At 39.6% G+C, this 27606-nt stretch overlaps 1 long non-coding RNA gene across 1 annotated transcript in view; it reads left to right on the forward strand.

Moving 5' to 3' along the window:
- Positions 1 to 27606, forward strand: part of LOC148351949 (uncharacterized) — a 56133-nt gene that overhangs the window by 25364 nt on the left and 3163 nt on the right. The window contains exon 3 of the long non-coding RNA XR_015852897.1: positions 14213 to 14348. This is a non-coding gene — a long non-coding RNA (uncharacterized LOC148351949). The remainder of the gene's footprint in view (positions 1 to 14212; positions 14349 to 27606) is intronic.

A 27606-nucleotide genomic window follows, 5' to 3' on the forward strand; every position in this document is an offset into this window, starting at 1 on the left:
CCAAACCTTTGCGGTTATTGCCAATCAGCATGGAGGATGGTCAACTACATCATGCTAAACAAACTCACAGCAATGAAGAAAATTGGCAACGGAGTTGGAGGAGGCATGGATCCCAAAGTCAAGAACAAAGTATAGAGACCACATAACACCAATAAACATTTTGCGGGGTTGGTTCATTTGGTAAGTTTGTATTTGACGTGACGTTTTGTGTGAAATCTTCCAAAAGCAACCAGATTGTGTTGCTATTAGCAGGCCTGCCTCACAGTTCAGGTATCCCGGGTTCAAATCCTGCTACCGGCCTCCCTGTGTGAAATTTGCATGTTTTCCCTGTGCACTTTGGGCACTGCGGTTTCCTCCCACATTCCAAAAACATGGCTGGGATGGGCCCAGCACCCAAGCGACTGTCGTTAGGGTAAACGGTTCGCAAAATGAATGAATTTGATTTTGGTGTAATGTTACGAGGACATCTAAATGTTCCACATGACTATACAGTGGATTTCCGCTCATTATTATAATTAATTTCATTATCACAGATGTTATAATTGTTGTTATTATTATCGACATTATTATGACAAAAAAAGGTACAAACATGTTGACTGCTGCTCTTGGGCCGGGCCATGAAAATATTGTCAGGCAATTAACCCGTCCGTGATACAAAAAAAAGGTTGCCGACCACTGCTGTAATGTACAGGAAAGTAAGCTCAGATATTTTTTGTTATCGTCACATGTAATGATGTTTACAAGTGTCATACTGTTACCCCATTTTCCTAAATAATGGATCTGATTAACCCTGACCTTCGGCTGGACCACCTCAAAGCTTACAAACCAACCCTGGGCAAAAAGTGTTACTTTTTGAAATACTAAATCAAATCCAAACATTTGAAAAGGATATTGTTATTGTTTTTGTCTGGATGATTAAAACTCAAGCTTAACGAAAACACCCTGAGGTGGTAACATGAAAAAAAAGTCTAATTGAATGTTCATCTTTTGAAATAGGAATTGAAAGATTCAAAAAGGACACAAAACAATCGAAAGCAATGATGTGAGTTTCAACAAGACGAAACAATCTGGCATCACTCAGAATTCTTCAGCAGGGCAGCGGTTGTGGCGTTTCCGCACATCTGCCAACTTGTTAACGTTACCGCTTGCAGCCATGCAGAGCTTTCACACTCTTCCTAGCCCCAAATGTAAGCTTGTGACGTGTTTATGTTTAGTCTGCCCGCGGCAAGCATGTAGGCACGGGCCGGCTCGTAGTCACTGAAGGTAACGTTAGGACACAAGGACTCACCTTTCATATCGTAACATCGTCTTAAAAACGTAACATGCCAAGGAGGTTTGTATATAGTTTAACTTTAAGTATTATGACCTATTTTAGAAGCTACTCCGTGTCACCAAAGCTAGGATCATGGAAAAAGACTCCGGTGGGAGTGGGCCGCGCTTGTTGATTTTTGGTTGATTCATGGCGCGCTAAGGACTTGACCTCGTCCAAGTTGAAGTTCTGGTTTTTATGTGGACCCAAACACACACATACCTAATCTCATAACCTCCCCACGGCCCGAAGCGTCCACAAAATTGGTGTCACCGGCTAATGAACTTTGCAGCCTTGATACACACAATGCTTGGAATAAATCACGTGGACGGACAATCGGCCCTTTCAACGGACTGTAGATTCTGGCCACTTTGGGAAAGATGGATCACAGTGTTCAAATTTTTACTGTGCGATTAGGAAGTCACAAACACGTGTTTACTGTGACCCTTCAATGGGGAGTTATAAAGGTCAGTGCAGACGCTGCCCTACTTACGAACGAGGTTCCGTAAGATCAGTGCTATATTTTGTATGTTTAAGGTTTATATAAGAATGTTTAAGGCTTGTATAGGCAACCTGTCTTGTTTTTTATTAATATATAAACATTTCATAAAATAATATGCCCTATAAAGATAAATAAAGTTGAGTTTAACTTACTTTTGGAACATGCGCTTAGAGAGGTCCTCCTCTGTGGTAAAAATTGGCTGAAAAAAAGCATTCAGACCGTTTTCTCAACCGCATCAAGCTTCCTTATGTCAAAAGAAACTGCTCTCCTCTCCTTTACACTTTAACCCAACCTTATTGAATGGATGCACGAGTTATTAAACAATACAAAATCTAACTTACAGCAATGTCGGGATATTTTTCGACATCCCGAAAAAACGGTCGTATCTACCGTTTTACGTAAGTCAAACGTCGCGTCTGTATTTCACTGTCAATTGAATGACTGACACAGCATCATTTAAGACTTTTGATGGATTTGCAGAACGTGTAGAGTTGAGATAATCATGTGGTACTGTATTTATGACAGAGGTTACCTGGGGTTCTAGTCCCTCCAAGTTTTAGCATTACCTGTCTTGGTTCGATTTCTTTTCCATTGTAGTGGTTTTACCCATTCCTTTTAAGTCCTTTTTCTATAATGAGAGGAATAGCATGTCAACAATGATCTTGAAAGTTGTCTCACTGTTTGTTGACTAGTGTCTTTGTGTAAGGTGACTAGATTATAGATTTAAGGCAGGGTCTCACTCAATGTTGTCTCATTTTAAGCAATTTATTAGCCAATACATGTTACAGCATATCATTTTCCATGAACGCATAAATAAGTGAGACTATCGGCCTCTTTCTGTTTCCCCTGTTGAGAAATTGTTTACCGGGCAAGTCTCCAAGTGGCCTATCACCTCTTTGAGCACCAACCGCGTCCAGAGTACAAAAGGTTCAAGCGGCGGACGTTCGTTGTCTTTAAGCCAGCTTTGTAAATTATCGGAATTTGGGACATCGAGGGGCATGCTGACCTCTTGTCAATGGTTCATAAGTCAGTCTCCCACAGGGTAAAACAGTGGATTGTTTGTCGAAAGAGCTTTCTTAGTATGGCTGAGATTCTTGGACATTTCTGGGGCACTTTTCCCTGGATTGAAGGCTTTCTTGCTTGTTTACCAGTCTGCTTGGTTGCCTGGCATGACCTCATTTGCCTATTTAAGTTAGTTGCAGTGTCATTTTATTGTTAATAATACTCAATAACTCAAGGGGCCAAGGTAAGATTCTGAAGACCACATTTTATTTATTGTTTAATGAGTCACTGCTTAAATTGACACAGATGTTTGCATCATTTTACTTTACTATTCACATCATTATCCTTACTCATTTTGAATATGTGACTTTTTGATGCTGTGTTAACCAGGACTGAAAAATAAGTTAGTATGCGTATAAATTACGGCAAAAGTTGATGTTTCTCGTAAGCGGCTTGAATCAAAACCATACACAGCCTCCCCTATATCCATCAACTCATCCCAGATCATAAAAACATCTATATTCTGTCAAACAACATATCTCTTTGAAACTGTTGCTTACATAAGCAACTGATAATTACATTTATAATAATACATTAATTTATTCAAACTATCGTCATTGTCTTGATGTATCGTGCAAATATGCCTAATGTGAAAGTTCACTGATGTGCAAATATGTGGGGTCCTGTAAGCCCGAATCTTATGACGCTCCTGCTTTAAATTATCTTTGATGGCAACAGTAGACATCATGTGCTTTGAGTGTACATATTTGTGTTGAGCTCACCAGCAGGCAGGATGTGAGCTCATTTCCTGTCTTATCTTGTCGGGCGCTCAAAGAGGAAACTCTATTTTACTTTCCCCAAGAACCGTATATCGCCGGGTATTTTCACTTTTCTGATGTGGTTTACTTCAAACAGAATCTTTTGCACGCATTCTGTCTCCATGTGGAGGCATAGCACCATGCACCACCACTACCAGGCTTTTTTTTTGCAGGTATTGTATACTTTGCAGACTGTATGGAACATGCATATGAGGCGAGGAACATACCACTATTTATTATTTGGCCCCCACCATTGTTGTTAATTTTACTGTTTGGTTCTGGAACAGTTAGGGTTTGCCTAATAACAAAGAAACATGTTTCTTTGTTGGAGGTTTTCCAATCGCTTAATTGTGAAATGGACCCCAGCCCGGCATCAAAACATCTGGAACCGGGCGTCGGTGAGGCCTTTAGGGCTTCCCAAAATGCTCTTGTGTCTTTCCTTGGCGGATGTGAGAAAATAACCTCAGGTTGTGTCGAAGACGTGGGGTTGAATGACATCAAATTGGGTAATGCAAGGTGTTTTGTTTTTGTCCTCTTGTAAAAGGCAGTTGTTGCTGTAAAATTGCTGGTGTAAGAGCCAAGTGCCTCATTGGAGCGTGACTCATCCGTCCAGCTTGTTTACCGCATGACACTAATATTGAAACTATGGGATCTCAATCTTTGTTTTTTTTTTCATTTTTAAAACTGTTTGGACCCAAATTTAAGGGTCATTTTTCATTAGGGTAGAAACAAATTCCAGGAATGATTCATCAGACTTTAACTCCATCAAATAGTCATTTTGGCTTAAAAAAAATTGGTGAACCCTGTCCTGGCTTCTTGTTGACTGTTTACCATTATGTAAAGCAAGGGTCAGCAAACTTTTTTAAGCCAAAGTGACTTTTTGTTACTGATTAACGCAGAGGGCTAACTGTTTGATATTCATTCCCCCCCAAAACAGTTTATGTTTTTGATTACGATGTTGTTATGTTATTACCAGGTGTTAACTATTAGAAGTAGGGTGAAAATAGACTCAGTCAACCACGAAAGCATCTGTCTTGTATAAAGGCAAAGTGATTATCATATACTGGCATGAATTACAGCCTGATGTAAAAAAGGAATCCTGAATTTTGAAATATATCTTCGGAACCAGCCTGCACGCTACTCAGGCGTTCTTAGGGGCTGGCTAGTGACCGCAGACACAACATTGGAGACCCCTAATGTGCTAAAAAAAGTTATTTCCAAAATCCCTCTTTCAGGAGGATAAAACACTATTAAAATCAATTTACCACATATTTTTTTACATGAACTTAAGGATACTTTTAATATTTACAAATAAAAAAAAGGATTACTCTTTATCTAACTCTTTAATAAACTATAAAGTGACTATCTAGAGAGACAACAAAAATACTTTTTTTCAAGACAGCGACAATATTTTAAACTGGATGTACAATATTTGTGTGTATTTTTCTCTTATTACCTTGGATTTTTATTAATAGAAAATTATATATGAAAAATGTTATTTCATCCATGTTTGGAAAAATCTGTCCATTTCTATTGTACAACTAAGACTTGTCTTCTTTCGGCTCCATTTCATTTAGTTCATTGATGATATATATATTTTTTAAATCGACAAATTGACGAAACAAACCATTAAAATACAATAAAAAATACAACATAAAAAAATAATATTTACCATTAAAATTTTGGCCGTGCGCAATACATAAGTATATTACAGTGCAAAGATTGATCACTTGAAAATATCGCTGAGCACAATCGCAAAACATCCGATGCAAAGGGATTCTAACCCGGGTCTTAGCAATGAGGTCCTAACCACTAAGGGCCAGGCTATATAGATGACATACAAAAGGGCATGAGATATAATCTCATTATCACACTTTATTAATGGCACCAGAGATGGAGGTTAGACAATGGAGAAAATGAAAGTTGCCCTGAAAGATATATTGTAAATAAAGGGAAAGAAATCACGATAAGGTAAACAACTCTTTTGCATATTTGATGACAAATCAGACTTTGAAGGACATTAAAAATATACATTGTGAAGTTTGTATTGGTATTGTCTTCATAGTTAACGTTAACAAATAAGGCTTTTAATCTTGGCCACACGTATTCAACATTTGTCAAGTCAAGTCATGTTCATTTGTATAGCCCTTAATTACAGGAAGTCTCAAAGGGCTGCACAGACCACAGATTGTTGCGAACCACAGACTATTATTACACCATCCCCTGATCTAAAACCTACATGAAGGTAAAGAAAAACTCAAAAACCTCAACATGAGGAAAATGCAGAAACCTTGAGAAGTGACCGCACATGAAGTAATCCCCCTTCCAGGATGACCAGATATTGTCAACATAAAATATAGTATATTCATATGCTATAGAATAGAAGTGTGTTTTAAGCTTAGATTTAAACATTTCCACTGAGGTTGCAGTTCGAATATCAGAGAGCAGAGCATTCCACGCCACCGGGGCCCGAATGGAGAACGCTTTCAAACCTGCGGATCTATTCTTGGCTCTTGGGATCACTAGTAGACCAGCCTTTTCAGAGCGAAGGCTCCGGACCGGAACATGCATGATCTTCTATACTACCAACAGAACCTTAAAATCACATCTTAAGCTCACAGCGAGCCAATGCAGGTTAGCTAGAAACCGGGTAAGCAAACTTTCTTGTCTTAGTTAAAAGCCTCACTGCAGCATTTTGTACCATTTGAAGGCTCTTGATTTTGGACTTCGGTAGACCAGAGAGTAGCGCATTTGTCAATTACAATGCTTAGTTTGAGCTAAGAAAAAGTGAGAGAACATTTTATACCAATTTTCAATCAAAAACTATGGGTGGTGTTGCACTTAAACATGCATTATACATGAATAAATATGGTACCTAAAATAAATTAACTTATTGCTTTGACTTCCAGTATACTACCAGTAGTTTACTATAGGTTTCTTGAGAGGAACAGGCACTACCAGGCTGTACCTGCCTAAGACAAACCACAAGAAGTGCTGCCTGGACGACTCTAGCATCTAACTATTCCGTATACTGTGTATGCGCAATAATTTCTCTTTTATCACCTCAACTCATCAATACATGACCCCTTTTTTAAGAACGACAATGATATGTACTTTTCCAAAGGGAGGGCTTCCTGTGCAGTTCCCCGATTTCATCTTTCCTTCACCAGAAGACGCTGGCTTAAACCTGAAGTGGCGCACGTATGGAGGAAAGCACAGCACTTTGGAGGAATGGGATCCTTCCATGGGGGAATAGCCCAAAATAAACCTCCTCTGTTCTCCCATATCGGGGCCTTGTATAAATAAGATAGCACAGCGGGCCCACAGCACCATGGGAATTGGCCAATCCAGTCAAGTAAACATCAGCCAATGACTTTTGGCAGGCCGGCCGGCCGCTCGGCTCTCTGGAGGCGAGCTTGTGTGCTGGAATTCATAAATAAATCACTTTTTTTTTTCTTTTTGGGAGGATTATGTGTCCGCAAATCTCTCGTCCTGCCGGCCATCTCCCCCCTCGAAAACAAACAGCAGAAATAGCCTCTAAGCGCCGCCATACAGGAAATTATCCCCACTCGCAGTTTGCGTTATTTCCTTAGCGTTTGCATCGGTGCTGCATGTCTTTTGGGGTTAGTTGGCGTTACACAATGCCCCCTTGCCGCGATCGCTGGTGTGTGACTGTGTCCAACTAGCGGCAATAATGGCACACAATAGGGCCTCAGTAACAAGTTGGCACTACAGTCTGACGGCATACAGACACTCGCGGTGCTGTGAAAGCCGGGTTATCCATGGAAGACAATGTTTTATGCTGCATTGATTTTGCCATGGGCAGTGTAGTGAGCGTATGCAGATTTGTAACTGTATGGTGTAGATGTCCTGTGTTCTGTTTTTTCAAGCCCCCTTTCATGCGTTTCAGCAGTAAACATTTTCTTTTTATCGTGTGTACTAGCAAATTATTTGGAAGTAAGAGTATCCAGAACAATTTCAACCGCAAAATTGCTTTAATATGAAAGGGGTGGGTTGTGTTGAATGAGACCTAAATTAGGTCCAAACAAGTGATGCACCGCCCTTCTTCGGTGCAAGCTTCATTTCCTTCTCGTTTGTTGACTATGGGACTATTTTTACTGAGTACGCCATGACACTCAATGAGCTCACATGGTGGGTGTGGCATATTGTGGTGCTTCCAGCTTTGAATCGCGGTTATTGGCTTGTGCCATTATTAAAACTTGCCTCTGATTGGTCAGCGCTTTCTCAACTCGAACCGTAACAATTTTGATTGGACAAAACTCCATCACTCGCTACAAAACCTTGAAAAAAACGCAGTGCTTTGCGGTTTCACGACCGCACTCGTCACATCGCGATGTACCGCCCACTCTGGGAACCACTGCACTACACCAATATCAAGCATTGTCCCTTTAATAATAATAATAATAATAATAATAATTTCCTTGTATTGTCATTCTGTGTAACAATGTACACAGAACGAAATGTCGATTGCACCTGACCCGTTGTAGCGAGCCGATGCAATGAATGTTCTCTAAATTTGCCAATATTAAATATGTTGTGGCTATCATGTATGGAATAACTAATGTAGATAAATAAATAAGTAGTCTGTTTTCATCCTCCTGGGAAATTCTGGTGATCATTTTTCATATTATGATGTTACAAACCGAGGAGGACTTACAAATTGTTTCTCTTTCATATCAAACTATCCTTGAATTTTTTGCACATTAAAATATTATATATAAATGCCTTTTTTGACAAAATTAACAGTAGTGGGAATAATTTAGTTTTCTAGCTGAAATAATTTTTGTAAACATGTTTAGATTGTAAATGGTTAGGTAAAGGACGACACACATTTTTCTGTTTATTTTTAGGTTATTCAAACAACTCTATAATTTGGTTTCAGTTTAAAAACTACAAAACCAAATGATCTTTTGGGAATTAGTTTCCTCCTTTTTCTTTTGTCGTTGTTATTATTCTGCGTTTGGACCAATCTAGATTACTTTTGGATTGTTCTTTTTAAAGATACAGTTTTTTTTGAGACAATCCATCCATCGGGCAGTGGGCAGGGGACACCCTGAACTGGTTGCCAGCCAGTCGCAGGGAACACCGAGACAGACATTCACACCTAGGAACAATTTGGACTGGCCAATTAACCTGAACTGCATGTTTTTGAAATGTGAGAGGAAACCCACACAGGCATTGGGAGAACATGCAAACTCACACGGGCAGGAATTACACCCCGGACCTGCACACCCAGCTGCCGTGCTGCCAAAAAATAGTGCATCATCTACAAAATACAATTTTTCCTCCTAAGTAATTATATATATATATATATATATATATATATATATATTCCATACATTTGTAAAACATTTATATATTTTAAAGACAAAAAAAACGCAAGTTTTTCTCTACTTAAATGTCCCTCCCTGGTTTCTCCTTCCTTTGTTGTTCCAAAGTTATCCAACCAATTGACCTTGGAATAAAGCCAACTGGCATCTGCGTTCACTTGCTGCAGTTTTATACTCACTTGTGAAACACGAGGACATTTTACAAACTATGTTTTTACCGTAAAACTTGAATATTTTCCAACGACGGTTGTGCAGTGAAACGTGTCTTTGATGCGTGCCATGTTGTGTGTTATGTATTCGGTAATTACACAATTTCATGTTTTCTTTCACATAGTCGTTGTGCCTCCAAACGACTTCCTTATTATTTCTCTTTTGGATCAAATAACTGGCATTCTGAAGTGTTTAGAGCCGAGGATGTGATTCACCACCAGGCTGACTCACCTAGTACCTTAAAACGTCTGAAGAATTTATTGCATATTATTATTATAAACACACTGTGACTTGAATGTTTTGAGTAAAAAGAGATTGAAAAATCCTAACCCAGGGGTGTCAAACCCTAGAAGTTGAGAGAAAGATAGTGAGAGATTAAGAGAGACAGAGACATAAAAGGACAGAAAGAGAGAGATAGAGAGATATAGAGAGACAGAAAGATACAACGGGGCAGAAAGATAAAAGGGACAGAGATAACAGAGAGAGACAGAGAGATAAAGAGAGAGAGAGATCGAAAGAGAGAGATTGAAAGAGCGAGAGAGAGAGCAAAAACGTAAGAAAAAGATAGAGAAAAAAGAAGGAAAGGACGAGATATACAAGAAAGAAAGGAAGAGAGAGTGAGTGTGAAAGAGGGAAGATGTAGTGTGAAAGAGATAGGAGAGAGAGAGTGTGTAGACGAGGAGATAGAGAGAAAAAGTGGAGGAGAGGAGAGGAGAGAGAAAAAAAGAGACAGAGAGGGAGACAAAAGAGACACAAAGAGAGAAAGAGTAGAACAAGAGAGACACAGTACAAAAGAGAATAAAGAGAGATCAGTTTAGCATCAAACAGGGAAGAAATGGATAGACAGGAAGAAATAGAGAGAGAAAGAGAGAAGAGTGAAGGAGAAAAGAAGAAGAGTCAGAGACAAAAGAGATGGAAAGAGAGAAAACAGAGAAATAGAGAGAATGATACAGATAGAAAGATAATAGAACAAGAGGCACAGTAAGAGAGATAGAGAGACAATAAAGAGAGAAGAAATTGAGAGACAGAGAGAGAAAGAGAAAAAAAGAGAGAATCACGAATGGCTATGGCAGCATTCATTGGACAAATTTAAAACCGTAGCTCATTTTGCTTTTGTGCTTCTCTCAGCATTGTCTTGCGGGGCGGATTTAATCTGCTGGCCCGCGGTCCGCACCTATGTCACCCCTGTCGTAACCTCCCCCATAGAGTTATTTTCCTTCCACTTCCCTTTTCCTCCTCCCGTCTTTAGGTCTCTTTCGGGAATCTTAGTCTATGATTCACGATTATAAGAAAAAAATTAAACGAAACACAAACGTATGACAACCCCTAGATCTTAACCTCCCCTGGTTTTGATTTGTAGCCATTGAGGAGCTCCACCCCCACTTTAAGCCCACCCTCAATGTCTTCCAGCTGGATGTTCTCCTGCAGGAAGAGGAAGGCCATGCTGGCAGCGCGCCTCAACTTGATGAATTCGGCCCCTACCCAAAACCCTCCCCAGCTCGTCTTTATTTGTTTAATTGGTGGAAAAAGCCATAAAGCTGAAATGTTAAATTTGTGGCCGATGTCCAGTGTCGTTAATGACTACATGAGGTTACGAGGTGAAGGACGAAAGCGGTCCCAAAAGATCCTTGTAAAAGCCTAATAAGCTATCCTGAAATACCCTCATGTTTCCTCTAAGATTTCCTCAAATGATTCCCCGGTCTTCTAATACAGTGTTCCTCAACTGGTGGGTCACGTCCCAAAAGTGGGCCGCAGACCTGATTTCAGTGGGTCACTGGCCTTTGTCAAAAAAAGGCTGAAAAAAAATGACCTGAGGGTCAATTCCACTAAGGAAATGGTGACACACACATCCCAGAAAAAAAAGACCGGTAATGTTTGTATACGCATGTTGAACATGGCGAAGCAGACACGGGGAAGGGATACAAGATACAGATTTTATGATTTTGAAGACCAAAAAAAAGACCAAAACCTCAATGTGTTTTGTGTAGCGAGGTGCCATCACCTGAAAGCATGGATCCGTCAAAAACGAAGAGGCATTTGGAATCGATACTACTACTTCAAATACAAACCTGTTTCGTAGGTCGGAAGGACATCACAAAAGGGTTTTATTTCTTCCTATAGACCTAAAGAAGGGAGGAAATAAAGAAGCAAGAAGAGGCACCTCACCTTATGGACTTGGTCAGATAGGTTTGGGATCAATACCCAGCTAAGAAAACTAAAAACGATACTGCTGTCAAATGGCACAGAGAACATCAAAGACAGCAATAAAGCAGGTGATCATTTTGCTTTAGAAATGGGTGAATCTACTGACATAAAAAAACAAGAAAGTTGGACTTGTTTACGTGAGCAGGATGGGGATTGACATGAATAATTTCTCTCCACAAGAGAGCTCCTAACTTCTACGACTGCAGAAGACATTTTCACCTCTGTGGATTTAAATTTAAGTTAAGTCTGCTAAGAACATGTGTATCGGTATCACTGCTGCCTCCATGATAGGAAAAACTCGGGGGTTTCTTCAAAGCACAGTTTTCAGTAATTACCTATTAATAGGCTGATCAGAAAAACAATTCATCTTGTGTACCATATTTTCCACACTATAAGGCACACCTAGAAGCCTTCAATTTTTACCATACACCCTATAATTCAGTGCGCCTTATATATGGGTCAATGTTGATTCGCAACAGGTCTCGCAACTATGGTAAGCAGCCGCCAACTCGATTTTCCCCCATAGAAACATTGTGTTGTGCATTCTGGGACATATATGCCGGTGTTTAATTTCCTATCCGATGTGTCAATCATCATTTGAATCGGACTATTGGCCTAAGTTATTCAGAGGTAAAGGAGGCGGTCCTTTTTAGCATTTACAGGCTTGTATCAGCTAGCGCGGGGTAAAACAAAGCCTGCAATTAGCCAAAAAAGATGTGAATCATAAGTTAGGCTGTTTTACAGTCTGGTGAAAATAATTATACGACTCTGTTTATTTTCTTTTTCGGCTGATTTTTTTTATTTGTATTATTGCGCGTTTTGGAGTACGTAAATATTTTACACTGTTTGATTCACTACACTCAGGGATGTAAGGAGACCATGGTGGCGTATTATCATCGAATATGATGGCTGCAAGACGACGTCTTTGGTGAGCTACCCCGGCTTTATATTTTTGGGGTATTTTGTTTCAGACTGATTGCAATGTTTCTGTGATGAGTATATTTTACAATGATCATCATATCTTGAATCCCAAGAGTTTAAGCTTTCCAATGATATATGGCATGACGTATTTCAGTGACTGGTGACATACAGACACCAGGTCTGTACATGACACGGGCCGTCGGAACGTTAGGGGGCAAATAAAGTTTGACTGACTTTTCTGACTGTTTAGTTGATGTTCTTACTGTAGCGCCCTATTGTCGGGTGCGCCTTATGTATGGACAATTTATGACAAAACACTATTTTTTGGGGGTGAGCCTTATAGTGCAGAAAATACGGTACCTCAGTAGTTGCACTTTTCATTTTGTGTTTAAGTCAGTCAAAAATGGCTGAGGATACTCTAGGGAAGCGTTTTGGATATTATTAAAAATGCAATTGAGCATTAAAAGGAATATTATTACTTGAAGGACATTTTGCTGGTCATTTAAAAAAAAAAGTAAATATATTATCTCCTTTTTTCCATTCAATATATTTGAAGAGTGGGATTTTATTTTCTTGGTTTGGCTCACAGCTTATAATCAGGATGGGATGGTGTGTCCTCAGACAAGTTGAGAAACACTAATATTTACTCCAAAGATTTTTTTGGGGGAAAACAGTGTTTGTGTCAGCTTGGTCCTACAGAAATCACATTAAAAAAAGAAAAACATATTCCTTTTCCTGTCTTTTCCTAATATACAATAATTCAGAAAAAGCACTAGGGAGCCACTAGGACAGCTGAGAACCCACATGTGGCCGTAGAGCCGTAGGTTGCGGACCCACTGCCTTTTTGAAAGCGGGAGTTACTTAGATAATGCCAAATTACGAGGCATACCAATTTAATACCCATCTGTGAAGTCACAGAGTAATTTTTTCGTTATTATTCATAAATTCTACCAACCATCATTTTTCCATTTTCCATACTTTTGCTTGCTGGTATTTACATTTTAAACAATTACTTGTAAAACAGCTCTAATGAAAACAAAAAGCATTACTATGTCTTATTATTAGTGAACTATTTTCAGAAAAGGACGATAAGTTATTCATGTTATCTTTAAGTGTTTGTCTGTTGTCAGAGTACACCATAAAGAAAACATGAGACCCAAAAGGGCAAGTATTCTATAAAGATTTTAAAAAATACAATATAATATTACACAAAAAACACCCCTACGAAATTATAGCAAAAAAACAGACCAAAAACTCATTGACCAAACCAAAATATATTTAAAAGTCTACTAAAACATAAATTAAATGTTCACATAAAAAATTAAGTTCATGAAGTCAGTTTTACCTTAAAAGCTTTTACATATTATGAGCTTTTACCAACAAAAATATTTATATTTGCAAGGCCAAGTAATTATGATGAAGAAAAACAGCTTTTGAAATGCAGGGAGAAGAATAAATTAGTTATTGAACATTAAATATAGTAAAATTCGGACTATAAGGCGCACCTGATTATAAGCCGCACCCAGTATATGTTTAAAGCAAAAACTGTTTTGTACATACATTTGGGGAAAAAGAAAGTATGATTTGCCACTGTTGGCTTCATTGACCGAGAAAACACTAGTAATGGATTGCAGATGAATCTAATTTGCAGCAGAAGACTGTTCTTATTAAATTAGTTTACCTTGTAATCTGATGTTATTTACACAAACAATATGTGTGACCATTGATGATGATCATCTCAAGATCTTGGTTGCTGACCTTTAGTTTGATGTCTTGATAACTTGTTTTGTGCCTGCAAAACATGGAAAAAAATCTCACAATTTCACATTCTAGGAAATCAATTATCAACAAGCTAACGTGATTCATTTTTTTCTTTTTTTTTAAAATTCCACAGAGCCACTGCCCTTAACATCATAATATTTTTACGGCCCCTCGCTAAGTTGTCGGAAGGCGGCGGGCAGGATTTCATCTTTCCCGTTGAGAAGTCCTTTCAAGTTATCTCGTCAAGCGCAGCACTTTTTGCGTGTGTGGTAAGCAGCTAAATATAGACGTCGCCGCCGGTACTTCTGGGTAAATATTTCTCTTTACGGTATCACTTGTGTGCCCACTTTTTCCTGAATATTCAGCAGAAAAGTGGACAAGTGTCGGCCGTGGCGGCAGGTGGCCTGAGTGGGCTGACTAAGAAGCAGGATAAAGGGCAACTCAAATAGCTTAGAAGTTGACTTTTTCTAAAGGGGCTTCATATTGCAAATTTAGTAAACCTTTTTAACATTGGTTGAGTGTGCAACTAAAGCCTGGTAGGCCACCGAGCTTATAGAGCATTAGAGTAAACCCACATACAGTATGTCAAGAAAGTGAGTACACCCCTCACATTTCTGCAGGGATTTAATTCGAATATTTGATAGGACATCACTAAAAAACATCGCTTTGACACAATGAAACAAGTCCTTCAACAAAGGCCGTGGCTCACTGTGAAGATACTCTCTCGTCTGATAAGACAAAAAATAATTTATTGTGCTCAGATCATGTGAAGCATGTGTGGCGGCTATCAGGTGAGGAGTACAAACATGTTTGTGTCGTGCCTTATGTCAAGCATGGTGTTGAGAATATCATGGTTTGGGAGTGCATGAGTGCAACTGGAGTTGGGGAATTGCATTTGATTAATGAAAACATAAACTCAAGGATGTACTGTAAAAATGGAGCAAAGAATGATCCCCGTCCTCCAGAAAAAAAGTAATGACCAACAACTCTAAAGGTATCACCACAAACATCACCATCAACCATCAAGAAGCTGTCACCAAATTTAAACATCATGGAGCTGTCCTATCAGAAGAAGGATTAGAACCAAAAATCATGGGCAGCATAGCTTAAACCACAGTGGCCCTTGCCAGACTTAAACCCACCTGGAGAAATAAGAACATTGCAGTGAAATCGAAGATCCAACTCATGCAAGCACTGGTTACTTTCAGCTTCCTATATGCTTGCGAAACATGGACTCTCACAGCATAGCTGACAAAGAAAATCCTGGCCATAGAGATGTGATTCTGCAGTAAACTTCTAGGCATCATCTACAGAGCCTATATGACAAAGAAAAAAACCCATCTGAAGGCACATTGGACCCAATGAAGAACTGTTGTCAACTGTGCAGTGGTATGGTCATCACAACATAATTCTCCAGGGAGCATTCTAAGGGGAAGAGGGAGAGAAGGGTTGAACAATATCTGGGCCGAGAACATCAGGACACTGGTGCCGACCCACACTCAGGCCAGGAGCCGTCCAGAGTTGAGTCCCCAGGAGATTAAGGGATCCGTGAACCGTGAATTTATAAAACTGCAACATTACTGAAGCACAGGTAGAGAAGGGGCAAAGGGACTGTTTAGCCCACAGGTGTCAAACAGGCAAAGACAACACTCAGAGAAGCGCAAGAGAAAAACAAGCTGCAGGTTGAAATATGTCAACTTGATGTTGCCAAAGCTAGGTGCCTCTCACAAAGACACTGCACTTCTATTTATTCATCTCTCTCTCTCTCTCTCTCTTTTCTCTCTCTCTCTCTCTCTCTCTCTCTCTCTCTTTCCCACCCCTTTTCTCACACTCTGTCTCTATTTCTTTCACTCTCTGTGTCTCTTTTTCCCTTCCTTTGTTGCTCTTTGTCTCTTTCTCTCTGTGTGTCTTTTAACCTCTTTGGTTCTAACTTTCTTTTTTCCTTTTCTCTCTTTTCTCTTTCTCTCTTCATACTCTTTGCACTTTCTTTTCTCTTTTCTCTCCTGTCTTTCTATTTCTATTTTCTCTTTGGATTTCTTTCTTACTCTCCCTTTCTTTTCCCCTCTCTCTCTTTTATTTCTCACACTCTCTCCCTCTCTCTCTTTTTCTGTCTTTGTCCCGCCCTCTCTCCTTTTCCCTCTCTCTTTCTCTTATTTCTTTATCTCTTTTTCTTTCTCTTTAATCTACTAGTCCGGCCCCCGACAGAATGTTTGTTGTATCATGTGGCCCCCGTGTTAAAATGAATGCAGAACACAAAGCACGATGAAAATCTGCAAAGAAGCAAAACCGAAAAGTAAGGAAGTAGCGAGGGATTACTGTATATTTCATATATATATATATATATATATATATATATATATATATATATATATATATATGAAATGTGTGTGTGTTTAGTTTTAGCTTTATGTATGAGTGTGTTTGGATGTATAAGTGTGTGTGTATATAGGCCACAGTGTTTACCTTGCAGGAGTGACGGCGATGACAGTCTGATGTCATTGAGGTCAGGGTTTAAAACAGGAGGGGGGAGGGCGTCTGCAGGCCTCCATGAGGAGGACGTGACGCTTCGTCACTCCTCGCCAACACTCAGTTCGTGCGTTGCGTGTGTTAGTGTGCAAGTGTGTTTGTGTGCATGCTGGGAAATCAGCTGACGTCTTCCATAATAAGAATGACGATGATGAAACTTGTAACACGCCTTGCACAATTAGGTGCCTCCCGCTTTTAAGACATTATGTGACAACGTAAGTATTTATCCCACTTTTTGTGTCGTCTCCACAGAAACCCCAAAAAGGTGAGGAAAATATGCCGTTGTTTCATGATGGTATGTGAAAATGAAAGAAGACAGCTCCATTTTTGAAAAATTAAGTAAAATGTGTTATTCATGCTTAGGTCTTGAGTGGGTGTTGATGTAATGTACCGTAAAATTCGGACAATAAACAACACTTCATTCCCCAAGCTTTTAACCCTGCGGCTTATGCAAGGATGCGGCTAAATTATACATTTTTTCTAAAGGCCGCCAGGGGCCCCCGAGCAGTAAAGGTGATAGTGAGACATGTGGGATATATGTTTCAAGGTGTCAATTGGAAGGGGAGCGCTAACTAGCATATATACGAGTCTGTTTACTTGTAAACAGAAATACTGTGGTAAAACAAACAGATTTCAAGAAGCCACGTCCAACGAAGCAGAAATTATTTGTGCGGATTCCTATTCGTCTGTCGGTATTTTTGTGTGTTTTGGAGTAAATATTTGACAGGGTTGGGATTTATGTATTGTCCTTGATGTAACAAACCCATTGTTGCGCACATTTAAAGAAGTTGAGGATGGCCACGGGACTTAATAGTGAGTTTCTATACGTTTCGGGTATCTTGTTTCAGACTGATTGTGATGTTTCTCTCATGAGTAAATTTTGAAATGCTCATCATAGCTTGAATCCCAAGAGTTGAAGCTTTCCCATGATTTGTGGCATGACGTATTTCAGTGACTGGTGACATCGTACAGACACGTATTTGATTATCAAAAGTTCAAGAGGCCCGCCAGCGAGCCGTTGAAACACTAAGGGGTTAAGGTACCATATATTATTAAGGCTTGTGTGTACTGTGTACTGGCTTTCTTTGTAAATATCTCATGTTTCAATGTTGGCACACGCAGCTTATAATCGGTTTATGTATTGACAGATTAATTTGGGATATTAATCTCTGGCTGATATGAGAGTCAAGGAAGATGCAGGTTTGATATCAACAGGAGGCCCCCAGTTACCGCGGGGAGAAAAACGGACCCACTCCTTTGAATGACTCCTTTTTCTCACCGTGGCCCAGTGACGCGATTGTTTTTATTTAGAAGAAGTCAAGCAGTTGTAAAAACATACTATGATGAGTTTCCTGTACCCTTCAAAATAAAGACTGAAAGTATGCGTGTTTTGAAACAGAATCATATAAAAGAGTAGAAAAATAGAGAACAAGTAAAAAAAAAATGGTATGAAATCAAGTATATTCCATCAGAGCCATTTGTAACGTGAGTAATAGAGAAAATTACAAATAACTAGATGTAATATACCTTACATGTCCCCCCTGTTGTAAATTTCGAAGAACATCCGTGAAAACAATACCAGAGGTTTCAAGTTTACACAGTATGTAAAACTGATTTTACCTTTACAAATGTACTGGGTGTGGCTTATAACCAGGTGCCCTCTATAACGGCAAAACCAGGAATTGTCAGAAAAAATGCTCTATTCAAGATGTTAAAAACTCATTGTATTGTATTGTAAAAAAATAAACAAGTGAAATTCAATTGATTTTTTTTTAATTGGTTAAAAATGTATTGTTGATTTTATTCACTTATCAAATGTGAATTGCTTATATGTGCCCTGCAACTGAATGGGCTCCAGCTCCCCCGAGACCCTACTGAGGATCAGCATTGCCGAAACTGGATGGATGGATGGACATCTAGTGATGAATAATTATTAGTAAAGTCCTTAGTAATTAATAATAACAACAATTTCTGGCATATTTTCAACTACAGTATATTAAGATCACTAATCATGATGGACAGGTTTATAAATGATGAAATCATTATGTTTAAACGAATGCTAATGTGAAATTTTATTGAAATGTGTAAAATGTGTATTTAAAAATGTTAAATGTTTTATTTTTAAGTGTATTTCTAAAATTAATTTTAACCTATAGTTAAATTTTTGATAATATTTTAAATATTGAGACCAACACAATATATCTATCTATCTATTGAAATGAATATATAATATAATATGATATTTATATATAAATATATATATATATATATATATATGGTGAAATATGTGTACTTTTACTATAATGTGTGAGGGAAATGTCAATTCATTAAAAAAAAGTGTTTTCCTGAAGTTGAACTGATTTAATTCCTTTTTTTTAAAGATATACTTTCGGAACAATTATGTCACCACAACCATATATAATACAATTATATATAACAGTAATAATATAAAACCTAACATTGTGTCCTTTTATTTATTTTATTGTGTGAAATGTCAATTATTCCACTAGTCATGGGTCATTGCGAATTCCTAGTAAATTCTTTTTTTAACTGCCATGATGTTTAAGTGGTTGATGTAACCTTAGATAAAAACATAGTAATAATTATAGTTGTTTTAGAAATTTGTATGAAAATAAAAGCCCTTTGCACCAATCAGTAACCAAAAGTAGTTTTCAGTTTAAAATAGGTTGTTAAGTATTTGTATCTTAAGTTGAAGCTATTTCCTTACTGATGTTTTAATTGTTCAATGAAAATTGATGTTTAAATATTAATTAAAACAATAATATGTACTTGTGATTAATAATTGAAACAATTTAGGAAGGTATCCATTTTTTGGAGCAGGTTACCCTCGTCTTTTAATAAACATCAACCGGACCTCCCCCAAAAACCTTTTATTTGCAACCTCTGGACTTTGGCGGAGGTCTGCTCTTTATCCACTCCTATTTGATCGTCCTGATGTAAGAAGGGATCATTGACACACATCGTTATCAGCAAGTCACACAACGTCCCATTCAATCAATCTTGTCGATTAGATAACGTTGCTAGTTTGCGCCGGTGATGCAACATTAGCACTTAGTCACATGTCCAAACCTCAAACGACCTGGATTAAACTTTTTACGAGCTTGTTTTTTTTCCTACGCCGTCTGTATCCAGAGCGAGAGGCAGAAAAAAATCTAGGTTAGCCGCAATCATAGACACCGAATCAATTCGACTTGAGGTTTATGAGCACGAGGGGCCAAGCAAGGCCTTGTGCATACATTTTTACCAGTTAAATGAAGGAACAATGCGTTTAAATGAGCTTCGCTATGCTAATTTTTGGTGTCTAAGAAGACGAACCTAGCTAGCAAAGGAAGACACGCTTACTTCCCTTGCAAGAAATGTTGATGCTTATACTCGGTGTAAAATGGCAATGCTGCACACAAATAATGGATGCTATTTCTTGGGATAAAAGTCCATCCATCCATCCATCCATTATCTTCCGCTTATCCAGGGTTGGGTCTCGGGGGCAGCAGCCTTAACAGGAAAGCCCAGACGACCCCTATCCCTAGCCACTTCTCCAGCTCATCCGCCGGGATCCCATGGCGTTCCAATGCCAGCCTAGAAACATAGTCTCTTCAGCGTGTCCTGGGTCATCCTCGGGGCCTCCTGCCGGTGGGACATACCCAGAACACCTACCGAGGGAGGCGTCCAGGAGGCATCCTTATCAGATGCCTGAGCCACCTCATCTGGGTCCTCTCAATGCAGAGGAGCTGTGGCTCTACATAAAGTCCCTCCCAGATGACTGAGCTTCTCTCCTTATCTCTTAGGGAGAACCCAGCCACCCTGTAGAGGAAACTCATTTCAGCCACTTGTATCCGGGATTACATTCTTTCGATCATAACCCACATTTCATGACCATAGGTGAGGATAGGAACATAGATCGACCGGTAAATCGAGAGCTTTGTTTTTCGGCTCAGCTCCCTCTTCACCACGACGGACCGGTATAGGGTCCTCATGACGGCAGCGCTGCACCGATCCGTCTGACGATCTCCTGTTCCGGGTAAATGAAAACAATGCTAATTTTCTGCTAGTTCGAAGCACAACGTAGCAAGACACATGCAAAAATCGTTTTTATGCAATTATTTAAAAAAAAATATATATCCAGATTTTCTCTGGTAACATAGTTACCTCTGAAAAAAATGTGACTTTCCTGTTGAGAAAATAGGGTAATTTTTTTCCTAGACAAAAAAAAAGAAGAGTTTTCCAGGGAGGTTGCAAGAAAAGTCATAGTCAGATTGGGAAATAGATATTTGAATAATACAAAAGTGTCATGATTACTGATGTGATTCACCTGTGCCCGCTCCTTTGGCGCCAACTGCCTCGGACTCCGATAGGCTCCCTTTCACTATTTAAACCCACGTCTTTCTGTCACCTGTTGTCAGTCCGTCTGCTAACCTCAGATTACTCTAGGCAAGCCTTTTTCGACCTTGACTCCCATCAGTTTTTGCTCCCGTCTGTTTCCCGGCTTCGACCCGTATTTTGATCCTGACCACGTCTACTCTCCTCTCCTGGTTTTCGACTCGTTTCTTATCCCGACCACGTGTTTTCCTCTCTTGCCCCGGCTACAGACCCGTTTTTGACCGTTCCCGACACCTCCATCACTCGCCACGGAAGTCCCACTTCCGCGTTCAGAGCGACCTGCTTCCCGCGTCCAGCTATCACCGGATCGTGGGTGCAATCCTTTCCTTTCTTCCAATAAAACTGAGAGAAACGTAACGCAAGTGGGTCCTGTCTCCGTTCTGGTCCTGACACAAAAGTATATACAGTATCTCTTTGAAGTAGTATTTAAAAAAAAAAAAACCTTATGGCTTTACATTTAAAACTTTCTTTATAGAAATGCATCGAGGAAGAAGTGATTTTATGGAAAAAAAATGCAAAGCACACTTTTTGTGTTTATTATAATTTTTCCGTAGTGCAGTGGTTAGCGTATTCACCTAACACGCGAAAGGTCCCAGATTTGAGCCCGGGTGGAAACATTTATTGGCCTGGAGAGGGATGGGCACCACCAGGTTGTACTTCCCAAAGACTCACCACAGAAAATGGTGCCCTACGACCCTGGTAGTTAAGGGACACGCACACTTATTTCGGGATATGCCAACATAAAAAAAACAATTCTTTACACGGTCGGACACCTGTCCCATGTTACTGAAAGCAAAAAAGAATTGGGTATTCTAATGGGGTAAAAAAAAAAAAAAACTTAAGTCTATTTCCGTTACTTTAAAAAGAAGTTGTCGTATGTCCACAAATTTGACATTTTTAGAGAAAATACGAAACACCGCGTTTACTTTGTGGAGAACCGGCTTTTCGGCTCGGCTCACTTAAAAGAGAGTGGCCCTTTCGGGTCTGAAACGGCTCTTCAGGTTGTTTTTGTCGCTTGAATCCCTACACTACAAACTATTATGTAAGATTCTGCTTAGAATGACTCAATTATAGTGAAAAACAAGAAAAAAAAGACAAAGATTAAAACAAAGAAACAAGAAAAAATAGAATAAGGAAAGGAAAAAGAAAGGTAAAAAAAAAAAAAAAACTTTACACTTTTATCTAAACACATTATCACTGAAAAACACAGGAAATATCATTAAGATATTTATAAACCTACAAAAAAGATAAACTATAAAACAGTTTTAACCTTTTTATCACCCCCAAAATTTAAAATCAACAACACAGAATCCCCCAAAAATGCATGTTGATCAATTAATAGAGAGAAAAGGTGTCTCGGAGGGAACCATATGTTGATTGGTGGGGAGCCGGATCCCTTCGATTATTTCCGAAAGCAGCTCCATAGAGGTTTTGTTCTAGAAAGACACACGAGTTGGATGCTGTCAAAACTCAGCCCTCTTTCGCCTTTTCTTTCGGCGCATTCGTAAATATCGTATTTGTAACCGCTATCTAACTCTATGGTAGTTGCTATTTTGAATGGTGACATTATTTGAAAAGACGTGACGTAAACAACTCGGAGAAGAGTGCCGCCAGTAACGGTAACGGCGTTGTAATAGTGGAAAAAATAATTACCGTAGTTAGATACCGTTACTGAAAAAATACAGCTTTATTTATAACGGTGTTACTCCCAACACTGATTATAAATAAAAGGAAAGGAACTTAATAAGGAACTTAATAATAAATATAAAACGTATGAATATTTTATGTTTGTCTTTTGTTACAACTGGATTACCCCATTTGAATACCCAATTCATTTTTTTTTTTTTGCTTTCAGTAACATGGGACAGGTGTCCGACCGGTTGCTGCGCTCATGCCCATGGACCCTGGGGCCAAATGCCGGGCGCCGTGTCCCCATAGGTCAGAGGGTTAATGGAGCCGAGTGGCGCCGGCCAGCCGTGCCCCCCGAATCCTAGCTGGATTTAGTAAACAGCGTAACTGTCACTGCAGATTAATACACTGAGGAGCCACAACTGGCCCCGAGCGCACAGCGGGGGCTAATGGCTCCCAAGACAGCCATGAAAGTGGCTGTCTTACCCATTTTCATCGTCCCCCAAGATTAGCCCTTTCAAGGAAGAGAGCGAGAAGCTGATGAGGAAGCAGAAATCCATCCATTCTTCCATTCAGCCATCCATCAGAACATCAATACAATTATACAGCATATCTTAGTGATAGGCCGTGCATTTCACATCTAGCCCTTCAGGAGGCCGAATCAATCCAACCTTCAGTAACTATTTTATGGCTTTAAAACATTTAATGCAGACACAGCTAAAATACAAATAAAAAAGCATCAATAATAACCTCAATAAATTGCAGCATTATTTTGGAACAAAGCCAAATTTTACTCACTCAAAATCACTTTTATTTGTGCACAGAATCCATCTTTTTTTCTTTCTTTAAGAATATTTCAATTCAATTCAGTTCCATCAAGAAGGTATTCTCTATCGCCATTTAAGCTATGCTAAAAGTCCAGCCTGTCCTGTCATACAGACGCTGCCTGACTTACGAACGGGTTAGCTTCCGGACGATTGTTCGTAAGTTGAATTTGTTAAGTTGCTATATTTTGTATGTTTAAGGCTTGTATAAGTAACCTGTATTGTTTTTTTACTAAAAAATAAACATTTCATAAAATAATATGCTTTATAAAGATAAATAAAGTTAAGTTCAACTTACTTTCGGAAGATGCGCTTCAAGAGGTCCTCCTTCGTGGTAAAAAGTGGCCGAAAAGAGCGTTACCACCATTTTCTCAACCGCCTCAAGCTTTCTTATTCCACTTTTATTTCAAAAGAAACGGCTCGCCTCTTCTTTACACTTTACACCAACTGAAGGGATTCATGAGATATTAAACAATATCTGGAGATAATGTAGGCGTAGAATGTGAGGTGCGCATGAATGATATCAGTCGGGTGAAGAATGTCGCGAAAGTTGGTGCCAAAGCGTACGGGGGCGCGAGAGTTTAGTTTTGGAAATAGTTCAGTGTGTTTACAATAGACGGATCCTGACGGTTGTCGTTCTCCAACAGACCATAAGTGTTTCTGAGTATTTTTTCATGAAGGAGGAGCAATCCATTACCCTCACAAAACAACACGAGGTGGGATTACGAGCAGGTGAAGGAGAGATGTTTACACACAAACTAGGAATAGGAGGCTGATTTTTTTTCACTTCCAGGTGGATGCTGGTTGACCTCTCACAGCGCCACACACTGGTAGTGGCGGAAAGAAGCACTACAATACTGTCCTGCACTGGGAAAACGGTTCACACAGTACAAAATCCAACCTACGGCAATATCCTGATATTTTTCGTCATCTCCAAAAAATGTTCGTATCTACTGTTTCCATATCTAAGTCGAATGGTCATAAGTTGGGGAGCATCTGTATTTATTTTTTTATTCAATTTAGGGCTGAAAATATCTGCTCGACAGAATCAGTGACACGGGTATATTTTTCTTCAAGTTTTCATTATGATACCTTCTTAACCACCCCCTAGCCAATTATAGTTAGTGAATCCGCTGACGTTTCTACTAGTCACCTTAGAAGGCCATGGTGTCACCAACTCGGAATCTGATTGGCTTTATCGTCACTTATTTTATGACCCAGGCCCTGCAGATTGAATTGGGAAGGCCTTCGGTTAGATTTCTGACCCAAGTAATGGCTGAAATATGATTAGTTAACACACATCTGGAAGCAGCCCAACCAGGGTAAAGGCAATGATAAGAATTTGAAAGACAAGTTGAAATAATTTAACAAGTATTTAAGGACAAAATATAATTTACACTAGACAATTCAGATATTTAAGCCAGCAGAGAAGGCCTTGCCGGCCCTGACATCCCACCACGGTACATCGTTTGGAGCCCGTGTCAGTCATTTTTTATATCTGCATGAATTATTTAAATACAGTAGAACAATCAAATTTCAGCATATCTTCAAGCCTTTGTGTGATGTTCAATGGGGTTTGGTGGAGTAGTTGGGGTCAAGGGTTTATATAAAGCGCCAGGGAATCCCAACCGTCGGCTTTTCTCTGCAGGGGATCTTTAGGGACTTTTTCATGTCGCCTGGCTGTGTGCTCGTTGCAGGCGGATGCACGAGGGGAAAGGTCGGGGGAGGGGGGTGGACGTCATCTATTTGCTCCCCACGCGCCTTTTCTTTTGTACACAGAATGTTGCAAGTCCACCAACTGCTCTCCTGCAAGACAAAATGCGAATAATTCTGTGTTTCCCCTCTAAAATTTTCATAACCTTACTTTTACAGTAATGACCCCATTTTGCTGTTCAGGCTTATCAGTAAGTTTTTGGTTGTATGATACAATTAGATATTTTGTATTTAGAATGTTGTGACAGGCAGATTTAGAGGTTTCGCTAATAATTCTATTAAAAAAAAATCCCTATTCAGGTTGTGGAGAGGGGTAGGTACCGCCAGGCCCTACTTGCCCAAGACACATCACAGGAAGTGGTGCACGAAAGACCCAGACGGGTAAAAGATCGGTGAACGTGAACATTTCTAGTACTTTTTCCACGTTAAAACTATCGTAAATTCCGGACTATAAGCCGCTACTTTTTTCCCTAACTTTCAACCCTGCGGCTTATTCAGTGATGCGGCCAATTTATGTAATTTTTCTAACGGCCGCCAGCGGCGCTCGAGTGTTGCTACCATTAACTGCCCTGTCAAAGCTATATTATTATTATTAAAGCTCTGAAAACTCTCTCGGTGTACCGTCTTTCTTTGTAAATATGTGTAACCCATGTATAATATGTATTTGCAACTGTATATTTTTGTAATGTATTTATTTGTATTTATTTTAGACCCTTATTCTAATATGTTTTGCACGGGTGAACGAAAATTGAGGGGCGGAACAAATGCGGGGTGCCGAATTTAAGTGGGGACCGCTAAAGGTGAGGGACAGACAAGCAAAGAAGAGGGGGTAAAAAGTTGGTTAAAGAAAAAGGAGTTGCGTGAGTAAATGTGTTCATCTGATATATTTTTCCCACCCTTACTTTTGGAAATATACACTTTTTTCCTTGGATTACTTTCAACGGGACCCGGACTCTGCCGGTCTGCATCAAACCTTAAGTACCGGTATCATTTTCCGTTCATTTTGCCGGCTGTGATTTTTGGACTGTGTACTTTAATGAAGGACATTTAGTTTCAATCGCGGGACTTGAAGTCGGGTTTGGGTTGATATTTTGTGTTTGTGTTACATGTTTAAATGTGGGCGCATGCGGCTTATATACAGGTGCAGCTTGTGTATGTACAAAATCGGTTTTCCTCTTAAAATGTAACCCAGATTGAGGTTGAGTCTTTTTTTTACTTTTCAATTATTTTTTTTAACCGAATTACATTTTTGGGGGGTCAGGGACTTTTTGGTACGATTTTACAGGCTCGAGTTATTGTTGCTGTCATGTACTTTCTGGACAATTTTCAATACATTACCTATGTTTTTTAATTGATGTTCACTATGTTTTGTGTACTGTTACCCAATGCTAAATCTATAGCACCCTGGTCATCCTGGAAGGAGTATTACCATTTGTGAGGCCCCTTCTCAAGGTTTCTTATTTTGAGATTTTTGAGTTTTTCCTTGCCTGCATATTGGTTTAAGATCAGGGAAGGGTGTAAATGTAACATGCGCAGTCCTTTGAGACATCTTGTGATTGAGGGCTATACAAATAAATGTGACTCGACAAAATAAATGTGACTCGACAAAATAAATGTGACTACCACCCCATTGTTTAAAATAATCCCCCAGCCCCAAAAGGAAGAAGAAATGTCATTATTCTAAAAAACTGAAAAACTTTAATATCTAAATAATCGATTCATAGACTGTGTCACGACCAGAACGGAGACAGGACCCATTCGCGTGACGTTTCTCACAGTTTTATTGGGAAGAAGAGAAAGGAGTGCACACACGACCCGGAGATCGCTGGTCGCGGGGAGTAGGTTGCGCAGACGCGGAAGTGGGACTTCCGTGGCGAGCGATGGCGGTGTCGGGAACGGAAAAAAGTCGAAAACCAGGAGAGGTAAGCAGACGTGGATGAGATAAAAAATGAAACGTTATTCGGGGCCAGAGAACAGAAGTGGTCGATATCGAACAGATCGTAGCGGGAGAAAAACAAGAGCAAAAACACAGGACAGGCGAAAAAGGGCTTGCTGTGTAAAAACGGAGATTCGCAGACGGACCGACAAAAGGAGACTGGTAGGACCGAGTTTAAATACTGACAGGGAGCCAATCTGTCAACAAGCTGCAGCTGGTGCCACACGGGCGGGGCCAATTGGGCGCCATGATTTTCTCGGAAATGTGATTTGTGTCATCATGTTTAGTGGTTGATTGATCCCATTTTAACCTCTAATAATTACAACCTGGTGATGATATAATAGAAATATAGTAAGATCATGTTGGGCAGCACGGCAATGCAGGGGTTAGCATGTGTGCGGCACAGTTCTGAGGTCATGAGATTGAACCTTCCTGTGTGGAGTTTGCATGATCTCCCCGTGCTTACGTGGGTTTCCTCCGGGCTCTCCGGTTTCCACCAAT

Source organism: Urocampus carinirostris, chromosome 15, assembly GCF_059441175.1.
Source record: "Urocampus carinirostris isolate Australia breed hairy pipefish chromosome 15, RoL_Ucar_1.0, whole genome shotgun sequence".
Lineage (NCBI taxonomy): Eukaryota > Metazoa > Chordata > Actinopteri > Syngnathiformes > Syngnathidae > Urocampus > Urocampus carinirostris.